Here is a 19,844-nt window from a genome sequence, read left to right on the forward strand (position 1 = left end):
GGATGGGATGCATAGCTCTATGGTATAAAGCATAAAGGTCCAGAAACAGATATATGAGCACTTGATATGACAGAAAGTGGGGAAATTAAGGACTTTTCAATAAATGGCATTAGGACAATTGCATATCCATGTGGGAAAAAGTAAATGAGAAAAAAGAAAAAAGCAAGCCCTGGTCAGGTGTGACCTTGGGCCCAGGGCCATTGACACACGTTATCCTGTGCGACATCCTTCCTTAGACTCCTCCCTCCCTCCTGTGTCACTGTCACTTCCTCCAGAACCTTCCTGGACTCCCCTACACAAGCCCGGGGTGTGCCCTCCTCACCCGCCCTGGATCACCAGAATTCCAATCCCGGCCCACCCTTCCCCGCCAGGTAAAGAACTGTCCCTGGTCAGCAAGACCGTAGAGGTCATTGGCCCTTGCTATTGCAGTTGGTGTTGTTACTGTGTTTAGAGAGGGTGACCCACACCCGCCCCCTGTTTGCCCAGGACTGCTCAGGTTTGAGCGCTGGAACTCTGGGGAAACCCTCAGTCCCCGGGAACCCCAGAACGCTGGTCAGCCTATTTAGGACGGACCTTTCACTTGATCTCCCAACCCCCAAGAACCAGAAAGGGAACCTCTCCGCTCCTTCCATTGTAACCTTCATTCATCCATCCACTCATCCCTTTATTCAACTCCTTTATTCAGCAAGTATTTAGGAAGCATCTACTACACAGCAGACACTCTTCTAGGTGCTGGGGATGGAACAGCATCCCTGTCCTCAAAGAGCTCACGTTCTAGCGAGGGCAGCAGTCAACTGAGGTGTGATTTATTACATGCGGATGATGTCTCGGAGACCACTGCAGGGCAGGGTAGGTGGGGAGGGAAGGGGCAGTTCTAAATGCAGGTGCTGACGGGATTGGGGCAGACCTTGCCCTGGGCCAGGCTGGTTGCTTCAACACAGCTGTCCTTCCCCAGGGCCATCCTGCCCCCGCCTCACCCAGTTCTTCGGTGATGTCTGGGGAAAATCTGTGCTTGTCACAACTGGCGGGGAGGGGCCCCTGGAATAAAATGGGTGGGGCCAGGGATGCTGCTGAACCCCACACAGTGCCCAGGAGGGGCCACCAGCAGAGGATGACCTGCCCCGAATAACCCCAGTGCTGTGGGGGAGACCCTGCACTAATAGTATCCAGACCCGCTAGTGCCCCTAGATTCCTGCACACTCAGGGACTCAAACCGGGTCACCTCTGTATCCCGAGGTGACCTAGAGTGGGGCAGCCAGGAGGGCTGAGATGAGTATCGGGGGTGAAATGACAAATCTCTGCCCACTCTCCCCACTGCACCCCAGGGGCGATGGCCTCTATCTCCTCCCTGTGCAGGTAGCTTTTCCCTCAGCCATTTCTTCTTGTCAAGGTCCCTGTCGCAGGTTGGGTTCCCCGAAGATGACGTTGAGAGCAAGGATTGGAGTGCAGGTGATCGATGTGAGACTTGCAGAGAACATATACAGCTGCCATAGGGTCCCGCAATTCCACTCCTGGGCAGAGATCCGGAGAAAACTCTAATTAAAAAATATACATACACCCCTGGGATTTCCCTGGAGGTCCAGTGGTTACGACTCCGTGTTTCCAGTGCAGGGGGCATGGGTTCCATCTCTGGTCAGGGAACTAAGATCCCACATGCCTTGTGACAACGAAAGAAAGAAAGAGAGAGAGAGAGAGAGAGAGAGAGAGAGAGAGAGAGAGAGAGAGAAAGAGAGAGAGAGAGAGAGAGAGAGAAAGAAAGCAAGCAAGAGAGAAAGAAAGAAAGAAAGAAAGAAAGAAAGAAAGAAAGAAAGAAAGAAAGAAAGAAAGAAAGAAAGAAAGAAAGAAAGAGATAGAAGGAAGGAAGGAAAGAAGAAAGAAAGAAAGGGAAAGAGAAAGAAAAAAGAAAGAAAAGATATATGCACCCCAATGTTCATTGCAGCACTATTTACAATAGCCAAGACGTGGAAGCTACTTAAGTGTCCACTGATGGATGAATGGATAAAGAAGATGTGGTACATATATACAATGGAATATTATTCAGCCATAAAAAGAATGAAATAATGCTATTTGCAGCAACGTGGATGGACCTAGATATTATCTTACGAAGTGAAGTCAGAAGAGAAAGACAAATATCATATGATCTCACTTATATGTGAAATCTAAAATACGACACAAATGAACTCGTCTATGAAACAAAAACAGATTCACAGACATAGAGAACAGACTTGTGGTTGCCAAGGGGGAGAAAGAGTGAGGGAGGGTTGGATTGGGAGTTTGGGGTTAGCAGGTGCAAAGTATTAAATATAGGATGGATAAACTACAAGGTCCTACTGTCTAGCACAGGGAACTCTATTCAATATCCTGTGATAAGCCATAATGGAAAAGAAAAAAAGGTTTATTTATAGGTTCCATCCCTAACTGAGCTGGCCCATCCCCTCCCATGGTTCTAAGTGCAGCCCAGGGCTGCAGACTTCCCACCGTGGTCTGCAGCTCCAGAGCAAGCCACCTGCAAACCAGCCACATCTTCCCAGGGGCTGGCAACTCTCCTTTGCTACTGATTCCAAGACACATCCAGAGAGCAAAAATGTGACCATGAAAAGAAACTCAGGCGTGTTCAAATCAGGGAAATCACTTTCTTATCTCTGTTTAGTACTCGCTTAATTTTAGAATAGCTTAGAGTCACAAAGAAGTTGCACAGATCTGTACAGCGTGTACAGAGTGCCGTGGACCCCGACCCAGTACCCCTATTTCCAACATGTTAGTACGTTAGTACGACATGTTTATCCAACTAAGGAATCAAGATGGATACATTATTATTAACTAAAGTCCACACCTTATTAGAATTTCCCTAGTTTTCCCCTAACATCTTTTTTCTCTCCCAGTCTCCTCTGGGCTATGACATTTCTCAGATGAGCCTGGGTTTTGATACCTTGAAACTTTGGAGGAGGACTGGTCAGGTATTTGGTCCCTCAATTTGTTTGTCTCTTTATTTTATGATGTTTTTCTTATGGTTGGTCTGGAGTTATGGGGTTTGGGGTGGAAGATTCAGACAGAGATAAAAATACCATTCTCCTCAGGTCACATCAAGGATACACACCATCAACGGGACTTGTGACAAACGATTTTACTCGTGATCACCTGGCCAGTATCATCTTTCTTTTTTTTTTTTTTTGCTGCGTTCAGTTTTCGTTGCTGCACGCGGGCTTTCTCTAGTTGTGGCGAGCGGGGGCTCCTCTTCGTTGTGGGCACATGCTTCTCATTAGGGCGGCTTCTTTTGTTTCAGAGCACGGACTCTAGACGTGTGGGCTTCTGTAGTTGTGACATGGGGGCTCAGTAGTTGTGGCTCCCAGGATCTAGAGCGCAGGCTCAGTAGTTGTGGCCCACGGGCTTAGTTGATCTGCGGCACGTGGGATCTTCCCAGACCAGGGCTTGAACCCGTATCCCCTGCATTGGCAGGTGGATTCTTTTCTTTTTTTCTTTTAGAACCAAAACTTTAATCCCAAGGATTCTCACAAAACATATTACAAATGACAGCATGAAAAAAAATATTGCACAGTAATGCAAAATTCAGCTCTACAAGTTACTCTTAATCTGGCAGGACATTGGTATATTGATCATCTCAATTTCCAAAAAATATTCCAAAGAGCTATGTATTCATGTACAGCAATCACAGAGGGGACTTGTGACCTAATTCAACGGTCTTGGACAACATCGGCTGCATCTCGGGGATCTTCACATTCAACAAGTGCGAAGCTGGGAGGGTTTTTAGCAACGCACACACTGCAGAGTGGTCCATAATAGCCTAAAGCTCATTCGAACTCAGTCTTCTTACCACTGTTTCCAAGATTCCCTACATAAACTTTACAGTCCAACGGACAGGAATCACGATGCAAGACACTCCTGCCTCCTGGGTTTCACGGGCCACAGGGTGATCCCGGGCCTCCAGAATCTGGCAGCTGAATCTGCTCCCACAAGCTGTCCTGTGGGGATGCTTTTCCCCCTTTGTGTCCAGCCCAGGGCCCTGCTGTCTTGGCCCGGCCTCCTGGGCAAGAGGGTGAACCCCAGCTCCCAGGAGCAGACACTCAGAGCCCTGGTGACCGGACTCACGGGGATGGGGCACAGCTGGACATGTGTGGCTAGCCTGGTGGTGTTTGGCCCTGTGTGCAGTTCCGGTTCCAGCTGAGAAAGTGCCTCGCTGTGTTATTTTCTTCTGGTTGTGTAAGGATCCCAGGTGTCATTTGATTGAAATGTAGATGGTGTATTCTTTCTCTCTTTTCTCCCTGCTTCCTCTCCTCCGTCTCTCCCTCCCTGGCTCCCTGTCTCTCTCTGCCTCTCCCTCTCCCTCCCCCCTCCCTCTCTGTCTCTCCCTCTGTCTCTCCCTCTTTTCTCTCCCACTTCCCTCTCCCTCTCCCTCTCTTTCTCTCTCCCTCTCCCTCTTGCCTCTCCCTCTCCATGTCCCTCTCCCTTTCCCTCTTTCTTCTCCCTCTTTCCCTCTCCCTCTTCCCTTTCCTTCTCTCCATGTCACTCTCTCCCTGTCCCTGTTTCCCTCTCCCTCTTTCCCTGTTCTGCTCTCCCTCTATTTTGTTCCCTTTCCCTCTCCCCCTCCCTCTCCTACTCTCTCTCCCTCTCCCTCCACCTCCTTCCCTCTCCATAGAGGGAAGGAGGTGGAGGGAGAGGGAGAGGGATAGAGGGAGGGGGAGAGGGAGAGAGGGATAGATAGAGGGAGCAAAAGACGTCTCTCCCTCCCTCCCTCCCTCTCTCCCTCTCCCTCCACCTCCTTCCCTCTTTAGAGAGGGAAGGAGGTGGAGGGAGAGGGGGATAGGGAGAGGAAGAGAGAGGAGGGAGAGGGAGAGAGGGATAGAGGGAGGGAGCGAAAGATGACTCTCCCTCCCTCCATCTCTCCCTCTCTCCCTCCCTCTTTCCCTTTCCCTCCCTCCATCTCCCTCAATCTCTCCATCTCCCTCACTACCTCCAAGAGAGGGAGAGATGGAGGGAGAAGCAGAGACAAGGGAGAGGGAGAGAGGGAGAGGGAGAGGGAGGGGGGAGAGAGGGAGAGAGAGGTCTCTTCCTCCCTCCCTCTCCCTCTCTCCTCCTTCTCTCCCTCACCCTCTACCTCCCTCCATCACTTCCCCTCCTTCTCACTTTCCCTCCATCTCCCTCTCCCTCTATCTCTCCCTCTGTAACTGTTAGTTAATTATATTAATGAACATCTGTAAGAAATGTTGCAATGATTTCCCTAATGTGAGAGCCTGGGGAAGGTAAATCTGTCTTCTAGGATTTCCTACCCGGAGCTCAGAAATTTAGGTGTTGTTTTAGCTCTCCTACACTCTCTTCACCCAATCCCACCTTCCTGTTGGGGATCGGACCTCCCTATTAGCGATCTCATACCTGTAAACTGCCTGCTTTGTGACATCGTTCTCCTACCTAACCTACTACCACTTGGTAGACTCTAGGGGTTTCCATGGAGTTGTTTGTAAACAAATTTGCATCATCACAAGTGACCAGTGACCAGTAACCAGTGACCTTTGGACTGGACACATGTGCCGTTCAGCTGCAGCCACTCAGACATCCTCTAGTGTTGTCTCCTCATCTCTTGTATCTGCAGTTTATGTTTCCTCTTCTTCTCTGACCATGGCAGGTAAGAAAAGAAACTTTTTTGTGTGTGTGTGGTACACGGACCTCTCACTGTTGTGGCCTCTCCCGTTGCGGAGCACAGGCTCCGGACGCGCAGGCCCAGTGGCCATGGCTCACGGGCTTAGTTGCTCCGTGGCATGTGGGATCTTCCCGGACCAGGGCACGAACCCGTGTCCCCTACATCGGCAGGCAGACTCTCAACCACTGCGCCACCAGGGAAGCCCAAGAAAAGAAACTTTATAAAGTTTTTCATTAGATTTATTTTGCCCCTAAATTTAGTAGTAGATTCAAAGTAGCACGGAATAATGAGGGAGACTATTGAACTAGAATTCCGGAGACCTAAGTTCAGTTTTACTTTGACATTTACTATCTGTGTGACTTTGGACAAATCACTGACTGTCTCACAAAGCGTGTTTTTTTCCTTATCTGTTACATTAGAGAATAAAAAGTCAGGGAACAAAGTCAAGGCAGAAGAGAAGCCAACAATTCCCAAGACGAAGCGAAAGAAACACCAAACTGAGCTTATCCAAGAGAACTTTAAAAAGCCTCGAACCGCCCTAGCCACGCGCATGCTGGAGTCTGTGACGGTTTTTCACGCACTGGGGAAGAAGAATGATAAGAAAACTGGGCTCTCTTCCTGTCGGGTCTTGGGAAATTCAATCAACCCTAAAGACCGCCAGCCACCCCCAGCGATCCAGCCATGGCGGCATACCCCACGTGAGGGTCAGGGTCCTGAGAAAACTCAAGGCCAAGCCCAGAAACCAGACAGCAGTGCTGAAAAAGAGTGTCCATCTCCATCCCAGTATGAGCTGCCTCCTCCTGGGAAGGTCAACTGGATGCCTCTGCCTTTTTCTGCCTGGGACAAGCCTCAAGCACGACCTGCTCCTCGGAGGCCACAGTCTCTGGCCTCACATCGGCCTGCTGTGGCTGACCGTGCCCAGCCTGCTGCTACTAACCCAGCTCAACCTGCTGCAGTGAGTTCACCCCAGCCACCTCCTGCCTCTTTGCCAGGTCCCGCCAAACCAGCTCAGCCAACTGCGACCAACCCAACCCAAGCGGGTTGGACCGACCATACCCAGCCTAGTGTCCGTCCGTCTGCTGCTCCGAGGCCTGCACCGTACAAAACTTCACCTTCCACTTCTCTCCAGCGGGAGCCTGTTCCCCCTGCTCTGACTAAGCGCCAGTCCCCACCGGAGCTCCAAACCCCATTTCTATTCCAAGACTTCAGGAAGCACCAAATTCAATGGAGGCAACCCAATGTTCCTGAGCCAGTAATGTCAAAGCCCATCGAACAAGAGCAGAGGCCAGAGCGGGAGGCCATGAAGAGGCGGGCTCAACAAGAACGTGAGAATGCTGCCAAATACACCTCTCTGGGGAAACTGATGTTTTTCACTGAGAGGGAAAAAGAAATGGAAATTGCTGACTACTACGGATACGTACAGTAAGAGCTGCTAGGATTGTTGGTGCCACCTTGGGTACCAGCTGTTCTTCCATATATAGATAAGATAGGTATAAATTTCTCTATTTTGATATATTTAAAAACAATTAAACTGAAGAAATAAATGTAATAGGATTAATAGATGAGTAATAAACCTTTTGAATTTTGAGATGCTGCCAACTGTGACATGGTTTTGTTTTGATGGGGCTGGAATCAAAGTCTGCATGTGAAAGGAAGGACTGAAAGTTGGATGGGAGAAGGAAGGAAATGGGAGGAAAGGGGTGAAAACTGAGGAAAGAGGAAGGAACTTGGCCCAGGGCTAGGAAGGCCAAGAGATTTATGGATTTATGAAAGGAAGCAGGAGTGAGGATGAAATGGCAGAAGTAAAAAGCAGGGTCAGAGGTCAGGGTTGAAAGAACAAAATTTGAGTAGAGTTGAAGATGACAGAAGATGAGTCTAGGTTTCCTAGGAGAAACAGAAAAAGTCTCTTGGGGAGGTTGGCCTTAAGTCTCACAACCACCAGATAGGTATGTATGGAAAGAAGAGGTTCAGGACACATCTCTGAAAGGTTTGAGTTGCCTTATGCAGGTGTGACCATAGTGGGGGAATAGGGAAATCTACCAGAGAGGTGTCTAGGGCTCCGAGTTATCCTAGGGGCAGCTGACGACAGGGGCAGAGCCAAGGGAACTGCTGCATCAGGAGGCCCACCAATAGGGCCTGGTATGTACATCACCATGTACTCAACACCTAAGCACCAGGGCAGCCAATGCACTACTCAGTTAATCCTGGCAACAACAGGCAAGGTCAGTATTCCTGTGCCACTTCACTTGGAGAGGTGCAGCAGAGGGCTGAGGTCACATCACATGTGGAGGTACAAGGCCTCAATTGGAGGCTCAAATGCCTCCGAAGTCCTCAGTATTTGCAAGTGCCCGCAGGTGGCCAACCTGGCTTTCAGAGCACAGCATCCTGAGGTTACTGGTGGATGAGATTAAACTTCTGGACGGGCCTAAATATTAAGTTGAGGGGCTTCCTCCATGGACCAGGGCACATGCTGCCTTCTGTAAACATCACCAGCAGCTGAAACGCACGAGAAAAATGCGAGGGAAGCGACCACTCTCACGGGTGAGAGTGGTGGGGGCACACACACTGGGCAGCCGCTCCAACAGCCACAGGATGCAGGCGCCCAGTGTTTCAGGGGCTCCCTGGGAGGCCTCGTGGGGCAGCTCGAGGGAGTGAGGGTGGGAGAGAGCGGCAGTGGTGGGCGTCAAAAGGAATGCAGTGGGGAGAAAGGAGAGATGGAGACAGTGGATAGTGACTATGGGAATTCTGGCAATTTTCATTTTCAAAATTATTTTTTGAGATGTCATTCACATGCCATAAAATTCACCTTCTGAAAATGCAAATTCAGTGTCATTTCGTACATTCACAAGCCTATGCAACCATCAGCGTCATCTAACCCATCACGTTTTCATCACCCTAAAAAGAAGCCCCCGTAACCATCAGCAGGCCCTCTTCATCCCCTCCTCCTTCAGTCCCTGCAACCATTTATTTGCTTTCTGTCACTACGGTTTTGCCTTTTCTGGACATTTCATGAAATAATACACATATGTCCACTGTGTTTGGCTTCTTTCCCTTAACATAATGTTTTCAAGTTCGTCCATGTCATAGCATGTGTCAGTACTTCATTCCTCTTCATGACTGTGTATTTCACATATACACCCCATTTAAAAAATCCATTCCTGCACTGATGGGCATTTGGGGTTTTTTCACTAATAAACTCCATTTATTGAGAGTTTATTCTGTGCCAGGCAGCACCAGGCTAAGTTACTGACCTTATTTCACAGATAAAGAGGCTTGGAGAGTGTGAAGAGTTTGCCCAGGATTAAGAGCTAGCAATTTGGAGAACTGGGGTTTGAACTCAGCGAACTTCAGAGGTAACAGATTCACACGACAGAACATTAGAAAAGGTACATACACAAGACAATTCAATGAAAAGTCACCCTTTTTCCCACTTTCCCCAGACACACGTTTCCCTCCTCAGAGACATCTGCTTTTGTCGTGCTGTGGATCCTTCCAGAGAAATATTTATACCCTAACATGTATGTATCACAATTGATTGACTAATCTGTCCCACTGATTTTAAATGTCACTTTTATGGTATAATAGATTCTTACACCGATTTATATTACTCTTTTCAGAGCTGTCCTATTTTTGCCTGTTTTATGTTTGCCATTTCTATAAAATTCTTTTTATCTTCTTTTAGATTAAATTTTTTTTCCTTTTCTTGTTTGTTTCTCTTAAGGCATTATCCATTATGTTCATTCACTCGTATTATTTTATTTAATTTATTTATTTAATTTATTTGTTTAGTTTTTGTGGTGTCAGGTATTAGGTGCAGCACGCAGGCTCTTCGTTGCAGTGCATGGGGTCTTCCCTGTGCCTCGTGGGCTCTCTAGTTGTGGCGCGTGGGCTCCAGAGCACGTGGGCTCAGTAGTTACGGCGTGCGGGCTTACTTGCCGTGCAGCATGTGGGATGTCAGTTCCCCAACCAGGGATCGAACGTGTATTCCCTGCACTGGAAGACAGATTTTTAACCACTGGACAACCAGGGAAGTACCCACTCTTGTATTATTTTAAATGTAGTCTTCATTTCTGAATTATTTTTCTTTTATTTTGAATTCTGTCCTGAGTTCTATCATCTTACCTAATTCTGGTTTATGCTGTTCTTTCATCTTTTTATTATGGTAAAATACACATAAAACAAAATGTAGTATTTCAACCATTTTCAAGTACACAATTCAGTGCCATTAAATACATTCACAATGCTGTGCAAACATCACCACTCTCCAAATTCAAAATAATTATGTCAGAAAAGATTGAGCAGGACCTCAGAAAGATGGAGGCAGCCTCATAGTCTCTGAATCTCTCCAAACCCTGACATGGAAGAAGATCAACTAAAACCAAACACCCATAGGTGGCATTTATCAGCATTTACCATTTCCAGAACTTTTTCACCATCCCCAACAGGGACTCTATAGCCATTAAACAATAACTTCCCATTCCCTCCTCAATCCATGTTCTTTCAACTTTTGCATTCTTTTTCCTAACATCTTTTAAAAGCCCACTGTGAAATACCAGGTTACAGTTTTGATCTGGTTTGTGGACCTGTCTTTTCCAACTTGATTTTATTGTCTGAAGAGATGCTATTCTGCTCCTTATTCTCTTTTTTCTTTCACTACGTCTGTACGGGATTTGATCCCAATCCTTTCCTGCTATTGATTTTTGGATGAAAAAAGTTTTAAAGCACTTTGAAACAGAGGTGTGAGGCCATGTGGAAACACGTTCTTCATGGCTGTTCCATCAATGCTTCAGTTATACTGTTTTGGAATAACTGTTTTCCAGGAGGCACAAACCAGTGGGCTTTATCATTGGACAGAGTGCAGAGAAAGGACCCCATGAAAGCTGATCACCTTAGCAAAAATGATTTAGTTAGGATTTCACCCAAGATTGGTCACAAATCAGCCTGGGAAACTCAATGAACCAGAGACAAGGTATAATGCCGTCTCTCCTTCTCTCTGCCTCAGCTCTCAAGGATTGGTCACCTACATGTTATTAGGAATTATTATTTGGTTTCTGTTCATAATTACCATCAGAAGTCACAGCACTAATGGGCCCAATTACACAGCCCAGCTACACACCATTCTTCTTCACTGTGGCTTCCTGTCCACCAGCAGGAACTTGATTTATATTTGTTCTCCCTTCACCACAGCCCAGGAATTTTTGTGACTGACTCTCAGTCTCACCAGAATCTGTAGCTCTCACTCTGTCCCAACATCCCACCCCATCATTTGCTCACCGAAGTGTACTCAAGAAATTTAGGTAAACTGGATATTTTACCATTGTTCACCATCTCTTATGAAACCAGAAGAAGAGCAGCTTTCTTATGGAACGACGCAGAACTTGTAAAGATAAAACACCAGTCTGCACGAGAAAGGGAAGAAGAGAATGATGGAAATACTTTCTGGAAAACTATTTTTACATGATGTTTTGTTTGTTCCTGGTAAATAAACTGAAATCTTCTAAATATTCAAACAAAACCTAAACCACTAAATTCAATAATACAGTAATATAACTTTTTAAAAAAATTTCTTTGGCTGCACAGCATGTGGGACCTTAGCTCCCCAACTAGGGATTGAACCCACGCCTGCTGCACTGGAAGTGCAGAGTCTGAACCACTGGACCACCAGGGAAGTCCCAGGAATAAATCTTTTAAAGGAGAAGTTATAAATCCCTTGCTTATATGAACTGGAGACTTTTAGTAAGAAGTCATGTATTTAAAATGACTTGCAGCTTGAAAGAAAGGAAGGAAGGAAGGAAGCAAGAAAAAGGGACTTCCTTGGTGGTGCAGTGGATATAATATCAAAACTCAGTAAATTAATTTAAAAAATTTATGAAAGAAAAACAAGCTGAAATCCACTGACTAATTATTCAGGCTGTTATATCTCGCTATTTCCAGATACATTCCTTTATCAACTTTTGGTAAAAGGTTATGCTATGTCAGGACAAATGAATTACAAACTTTTCTCTTTTTCCAAAATTTGAGAAATTCTCCTACACTTCTACCTTCATATTTTATAAAAAGGGAAAAGTAGTGACAACCCTGATACTTACATTCAATTGCATCATCTGGCCACATGCCTTCTACATCAATCAAATATCTACAAAACAACAAAATTCAAGTCATTTGTAAATAAAAAGAAAAGAAAATCAAGTTTTTGCAAAAATGGTCCAATTTCACTTTACAAATATAGATATAAAAATCCTAAGAAAATATCAGCACATCTAATCAATAATTATTAAAGAATGATATATACCATGACTACAAAAAGGCTTTATTCCAAGGATGCAAGGATAATGCAACTTTAGAAAATCTATTAATATAATTATTTACATTAATACAACAATTTAATTAATAAATGAAAGAGAATAAAATACAGGACCAAACTGGCAGGTGTTAAAAAGTTATCTGATAACATACAACAGTCAGTTTCAGTCAAAATGCTTTGTACACTCAAAACAGGAGACTTAATATGACAGAGTATTCATCACGAACCAACAAATAACAAAAGACAAATTAGGATCAAGATTAACAGCATATCCAAAAAACCCTATCTAACCAACCATAGGAGCCAGAAGCTTAGGAATTACCATCACTGACAGCTATTTCTCCCTCACCCTCACCGTCAACCCACCACCAGTGCTAACAATGATACTGCCTACATACCTCTAGCATCTGTCCACATCTTTCCACCAAAATGACCACCACACCCTGGTCCAAGCCACCATTATGCCCAATTTCTACAAAAGTCTCCTAACTTGTTTCCTCGCTTCCACTCTTTCTCCCCGCAGTGTATTCTCCACTCGGTAGCAAAACAATAGGTTGAAAGTGCAATTGGGTATGTTCCACACACTCACCTTCCACAAGAAAGTTCAATGGTTTTCTATTCCTCTTAAAGTATGAAACCTTAAACATAAGCCTGCACGATCGAGCTCCTACCCACACTTGCAGCTCCATCATCATGACATGCTCCCCCAACAGCCCCACCATCCCGGCCACTTCCTCCCACACAGCATATGCTTTCCTCTTATAGGGTCTTGTGCTATTCCTTATGCTCAGAAATCTCTCCCCAACGTCCCTATCTGGTTAATACCAACTCATCCTTCAGATATCAGCTGAAACATCCCTGAATAAACCTTCTCTAAACTCCATGATGAGATCAAAAGCTCCCTAAAATATGCTCTCATGGTACCATGTCCCTATCCTTGGCACTTGTCAGAGTTGTAATTCGACATGCAGAGTATGATTCTTGACTATCTATTCCCTCTCTGCACTGTTAGAATTCACAAAGGGCAGGTCAAGTCTCTTCACTCACAGAATTTCACAAGTCGTTTTGCTAGCACCCAGAACAGTGCTTAAACATAACAGATGCTCCATAAGTATTTCCTGCATGAACAACCATAAATTGGTACAGTGTAGCAACATCCACAAAAAGCATAAGGGCATAAACTCTTTGATGCAGAAGTCCAATTCTGAGTGAAGTTAACTGAGACAAAGCATATATATTCAAAGATGTTCACACAGGAATGTTCACTACTTGGACGTTTTATAATATCAAAAACTTCTGACTTTTATATGCTCATCAATAACCAAAGGAACAATGCAGCCTTAAAAAATAAACAAATGAGACCTAATGAAACTTAAAAACTTTTGCACAGCAGAGGAAACTATGACCAAGACCACAAGACAACCCTCAGAATGGGAGAAAATATTTGCAAATGAATCAACAAAGGAATAATCTCCCAAATATATAAATAGGTCATGCATCTCACTATTAAAAAAACAAACAACCCAATCAAAAAATGGGCAGAAGACCTAACTAGACATTTCTCCAAAGAAGACATACAGATGGCCAAGAGGCACATGAAAAGCTGCTCAAAATCACTCAGTATTAAAGTAATGCAAATCAAAAATACAATGAGGTATCACCTCACACCGGTTAGAATGGGCATCATCAGAAAATCTACAAACAACAAATGCTGGTGAGGGTGTGAGAAAAGGGAACCCTCTTGCACTGCTGGTGGGAATGCTAAAAATAGAATTACCATATGATCCAGCAATCCCACTACTGGGCATATACCCAGAGAAAACCATAATTCAAAAAGACATATGCACCCCAATGTTCACTGCAGCACTATTCACAATAGCTAGGTCATGGAAGCAACCTAAATGCCCATCGACAGATGAAAGGACAAAGAAGATGTGGTACATATACACAATGGAATATTACTCAGCGATAAAAAAGAACGAAATTGGGGCTTCCCTGGTGGTGCAGTGGTTGAGAATCCGCCTGCCGATGCAGGGGACACGGGTTCGTGCCCCAGTCTGGGAGGATCCCTGATGCACAGAGCAGCTGGGCCTGTGAGCCATGGCCGCTGAGTCTGTGCGTCCGGAGCCTGTGCTCCGCAGCGGGACAGGCCACAACAGTAAGAGGCCCGCATACCACAAAAAAAAGAGAATGAAATTGGGTCATTTGTAGAGACGTGGATGGACCTAGAGACTGTCATACAGAGTAAAGTAAGTCAGAAAGAGAAAAAAATATTGTATATTAATGCATATATGTGGAATCTAGAAAAATGGTACAGGTGAACCGGTTTGCAAGGCAGAAAAGAGACTCAGATGTAGAGAACAAACGTATGGACACCAAGGGGGGGAAAGTGGGGCAGGGCGGGGGTCGGTGGTGGTGAGATTAAATGGGAGATTGGGATTGACATATATACACCAATATGTATGAAATAGATAACTAATAAGAACCTGCTGTATAAAAATAAATAAGTTTTAAAAATTCAAAAATAAATAAATAAAATTAATTCATTAATTAATTATTTTTTAAAAAAGAATGAGGTTGGAAGACTGTCAAAACAGCACACAACAGATCACACACTCAAGCCCCGGAAGATGGGGAACTGCCTTAATTCCCCCACTTCGGATCACATCTCCATGCCTCACAAGTCTCAGTCTGACTGGGCTAGCTTTGGCAAGAGGACGGAGCTGGATCAGGAGCCGCTGCTGCCATATCTGGATCAAGTTCCAGTTTTGGTCTATCATCCAACACCTAGCCAGACATGCCCAGCCACTCAGATGAGAGGAACAAATTAGGATAGCTCAAAGGATAGGCTTCGTACAGCATCAGCCTGAAGGAGTTTGTGACCCTGGAAGAAATGGATCAGAAGAAAGGATCCGGGGAACTTCCCTGGTGGTGCAGTGGGTAAAGACTCCACACTCCCAAGCAGGGGGCCCGGGTTCATTCCCTGGTCAGGGAACTAGATCCCACAGGCATGCCGCAACTAAGAGTTTGCATGCCACAACTAAGGAGCCCACCGGCTGCAAGTAAGACACGGTGCAAACCAATAAATTAATTAATTAAATAAAACAAATATTTTTTTTAAAGATCTGGGAGTGTGGGATCTGTATGATGGACTTTGTTTATGCAAACCCAATTGGATTACTGCTGTGTATGCAGATCACCTGGGCTGTACAGGTGACTGGCTGATGAGACCCTTCACGTGCCCCTCCTGCATGGAGACAGTTGATGCAGCACTGCTTCTGTCCTACGAGACTAACTGAGCCAGTGTCTCTCACCTGACTTCAAGTGAACCATCATTTGTGGTGGTTTTGATCTTTTGTCGTTGAGCCCAAGGAGCCACGGATTGGGAATTAAGATCATGCATGAAAGTTTCCTAAAAATTCCTGAACGGCTGCCGACGTTGGGGATAAGTACGTGATCTTTTAGAAATTTAGGGGGAAAAGTAGGATGCTATTTTTATGTAAAGCCATCACCCAGTGTTTAAAAATATAACTGTATTTAGATATTGTTATTTCTCCAGTACATAGGAATTGTGTAAATTGTTACAGGAGCTACATATATTTCACTTGTGTGTCGAAGATTAGGATAAAGATAGTGGTTGTTTTTCCTAAGTGAGATAACGTTCTTCTTCCCCCTACCCAAATTCTTTTCTGAAGTTACTGGCATTTGGGTCAAGGTTTTATTTAAAGCTACATTTTACAACACTGGCACAAAAAAACTAGTTTTAAGCTTGTTTGCATAGTTCTTTTTTTTTAGAATAAACATAGAGCATTTATTTTTTACTTTATAGGAACTCCACAAGTTAAGGTCCCATTGTTCTTTGGCTGTGATTGTTGTTACTATTGAGGTTGCTGTTTTCTGTCTTTGCTGGTTCTTTCTAATCTACCATTTGCCATTATTGGCATATGATCATCTCAGGGTCACAAGATGGCTGCTGTAAAACCAAGAATAATATTCTCAAAAAACAAGGAGTGAGCAGAAAAAGAGCCCAAATGCTCATTTACCTAATGCATATTATTTATCTTTTTTCAGAGAAAAATATCATTCTCATAAGAACAATAACAGCCTTCCCATAATTACTCATTTGCCAAAACAGATTGATATGACCATTCATAAGACAATTCATGGCAAAGAGGGATAGAATAATGATTGTCTCAGCCTAACAAGGATTTATCCACTAAAGCTGAATGCTTCACTCCTCAAAAAATCATAAAGTTCTATGAGCAGGGAAGAACTACTAAGGGACTGTTAAGTAAACCATTCAGAATTGTTTGTCCAAGACCATATGATTCTTTTTTTCCATTGGAAATGGAATTCATTGCCTTAGGTCTTCTTAAATAGTGTTCTCTTACTGTTGGAGCTGGCTCTGTGCTTGATAACCAGTTCATTTATAACCTGTTACAAGTGCGATATCTACTGGCAGTTAAGAAAGGCAGAATTCAAAGTGATCTCCTACCTTGTAAGCAAACTGAGATTCAAGGTTCCTCTTCTCATTAAAAAATGAGTAAATGTGTCCAGAAACTAACTCTAGTAAATGGGGATTTAACATTACCCTTTCTTATGTGTTTCATCTAATCATTTTGGTTGTTAATATGGTGATAATTAAAAGTCAAGGTAAATTTTCAACATTAAAAATTCTGATTTATTGAGCTTGAATTATGCCACCATGCTTATGTAAAAATGAAAGAGGCACCATGGTTAAACTGAGAAAAGTTTCTCAGTTGTAACAATTTTGACTTATTCTTTCCTGTGACCTCCTTCCCTGTTGTCTTGAACCACAGCAAAAGGATACTGCATGTCTTCTTATTGTAGTGCTGAGGTTACGGAACTCCTATAAAACACATCTCAGTCTCTGTTTCTTGGAAGGAAAGTCCTGCTAGTTGACAGACAATTCTAAGCAGGGAGAATGAAGATAAATGTGTTTCATGTTTTGCACACAAATGCAGAATTTGTATAATCACGACTTCACAGTTGTGATCTCAAAAAAGAAGGAATTTCTCCTTTATATTTTTCTTGCAATTAACGTAAGAACACTCTGAATCTCTAAGCTTCTGAAGTGTTAGAAGTAGAGATGGTCTAGGAAAGATGGAGTTGTAATGTTTTACCCATTTAGCATGTGTGTATTTTTCCTTATGTACTCGAAGGTGACATATTTGTTCAGCCCAGTGATACTACAGCTAAAAAATCTTTCATTACTACAAGGAGAAGCAATCTCAACCTAACAAATCAGAAGTGTTTCTTATTATTTTATATTGACTTGAATATTTAACTCAACACTTTTCTACATACAAAACACAAGTCTCTTGAAGGGTTCTTCATAAGTTCATTATACAAGAATTTAGTATGTCATAAGCACTTAAACATTTGACGTTTAATTGTAGTAGTATGCATGTTGGTTAATTTTCTTATGACCCCATGATGAGTTTGAGAAAAACTCAAAGAATTAGAATATCTGGTTCTATTAAATCCTTACATGTATCTTGCTGAAATTTTTGTTCATTAATTTATATCCAACTACATAAAGCAAATTTGGAGGGAAAAATAATAATAAATAAATAATAACATCTCCAAATATTTTCCTAGGAAGCTGTCCACCATATATTAAATTATAAACCAAAATGTCTGAATACTATACCATTGAATCACATGTACAGTCAGTTCTGTATATCCAACGGTTCCATATCCTGCAGATATGGAAGGCCAATTATACTACACCATTTTACATACGGTAAAATGAGCATCTGAGGATTTTGGCATCCATGGGGAGTCCTAAAACCAATCCCGCTGCAGATAACAAGGGACCATCATATATGCTTACATCTGCATTTTTACGTCTGAAAACATATGTGCTAAATTATTACTGGTGGCAACCTCTGAGTAGGGGGCAAAATTGCCTTCCACTTCATACATTTCTCTGACTGCAGTTTTTGCATTCAGCTTACATTAGCTTGCATTACTATTGTAAACAGAACAATTTAAACATGGTCTGCCTCTTGGGGCTGGCAACTCACCTGCAGATGAGGTAGCCAGTCCTGTTTAAACCATGGGTACAGTGGACACCCATAAGTCTGTCTATAAAACAGGTGTCCCTGATCACCTACCACATTCCCTCACCTCTTCATCATGTTGTGTTATTTTCCAATGAATTTAGCACCACTTGACACTCCATATATTTACTTATTTATTTATCTCTCTCCCCCACTAGAACGTAAAGTATGTAAGGGCAAGAACTTTGTTCTTTTCCTACTTCCTAGAACAGTGCCTTCAACTTAGAAGGTGTTATACAAATATTTGCTGAAAATGAATGTATGAATTCTTTGCCCTTTCACACTACACTCTAGTCACACTAGAGGCTGCCCCTCCAGAGCACAAGTTCAAGCCCTGTGCCTTTAGTCCCTTTTCCCAATACCTGGGCTGTCCTTTCCTCATTCAGGCAAAATCCTCTTCCCCCAAGCCCAGTTCAAATGATGTCTCCTCGGTCAGGCCTTCCTCGATTTTTCCTCTATTTTCCTGCTGCACTTGATTCTTTTATTATAATTAACCCACTTTATAGTCACTACATGTTTACCTTCCTAGATAACTGTAAGTTGCTACTGAACAAAGATTTCTAGTCACCTCTGTATCCACGTGCCCTAACAACAAACCTATAAGCCTCTCGGTGTTTACTAAAACAATTTATTTTCTGAGTCTCTACCAATTCTAGGGAGTGGATAGTAGAGTCTCCTCCTCTTTATCAGTGAGCCTGGCATCTGTGGGAGGGGCTTAGAGCAGAGGAAACCACCAACGGATCATAACTAAGGTCCTGAGACTGCAATGGCAGAGAGCATGGTGAAGTTAGCCCACTGCATGCAGAACACCCACACATGAGTCAGCATATGCAATGGACTACATTTGGTATAACATGTGAACAATCAAGGTTTACAAATGTGTTCTCATGCACTCGTAAGGATCGTCTAGCCCACGTGGAACAGACAGAACACACACAAACGAGCCTGGAGGAAGTGAGAGGGCCAGCAGCTGCACCCTAACATCTTAAGGGGTAACATTTCTGTGACTACAGTTTACACAAATTAGATAATTTGCCTCCTTTCTTGACACCCTGCTTATCACGGGCAAGGACAAGCCTCTCAAGTTTTAAAGCTAAAGTACAGGGAAGATCTGTGTATAGGTCTTAAGATGTTTAAGAGCTAGTACCTGCATTAAGCATCCAGGTTATAGAATGAAAATTTATCTTGAAATTCCAGTCTCTCCTTCTCTCTCTCATCGCCTATCCCCTATCTTCCCACCTCCATCTCTATTCCTTCTCCCCTACACCCTGTTTTATGTATATATGTGCATCATTTTATATATACATGGAATATTTACTGTCTGTCAGGTTTATTTAATAAAGTGCACACTCCTCAGGCTAAATTTAGAAAGAGGACAAGATGAACACCTTCTCCTGTGGGTCACTGGTGTTCCAAAGACGAAAGATTCCTCAGTCTTAAAACACAGCAAATACCATGTTCCTTCTGACAGTTAGATGCTAGAAAAAGGCAGGCGGAGCCTTACAATTCAGACAGTATTAAGACCCACTATCAACAGAGTAGATCTTAAAGCAGAAACAAGAAAACACCAGCCTTTGCAGCTCTTCCTCTCTGAAGATACGGACAAGAGGTGGTAGTGTTCTCCCTCACTTGCACCCAAAGGGTAAAAGCAGCAAAAATATCTTAAACACATGATAAGGAAGCCACTCTACTGGTTCACTCTCTTTTGTTTTGCTTCTACAGATCTGTCCCACTCTGAACCTTTGCTTTTTCTTTTCTCTTTTATATACACTAAGAACCTGAGAGGCTTAACCTTTTCTTC

The sequence above is a fragment of the Kogia breviceps genome, chromosome 4, assembly GCF_026419965.1.
Source record: "Kogia breviceps isolate mKogBre1 chromosome 4, mKogBre1 haplotype 1, whole genome shotgun sequence".
Classification (NCBI taxonomy): Eukaryota; Metazoa; Chordata; class Mammalia; order Artiodactyla; family Physeteridae; genus Kogia; species Kogia breviceps.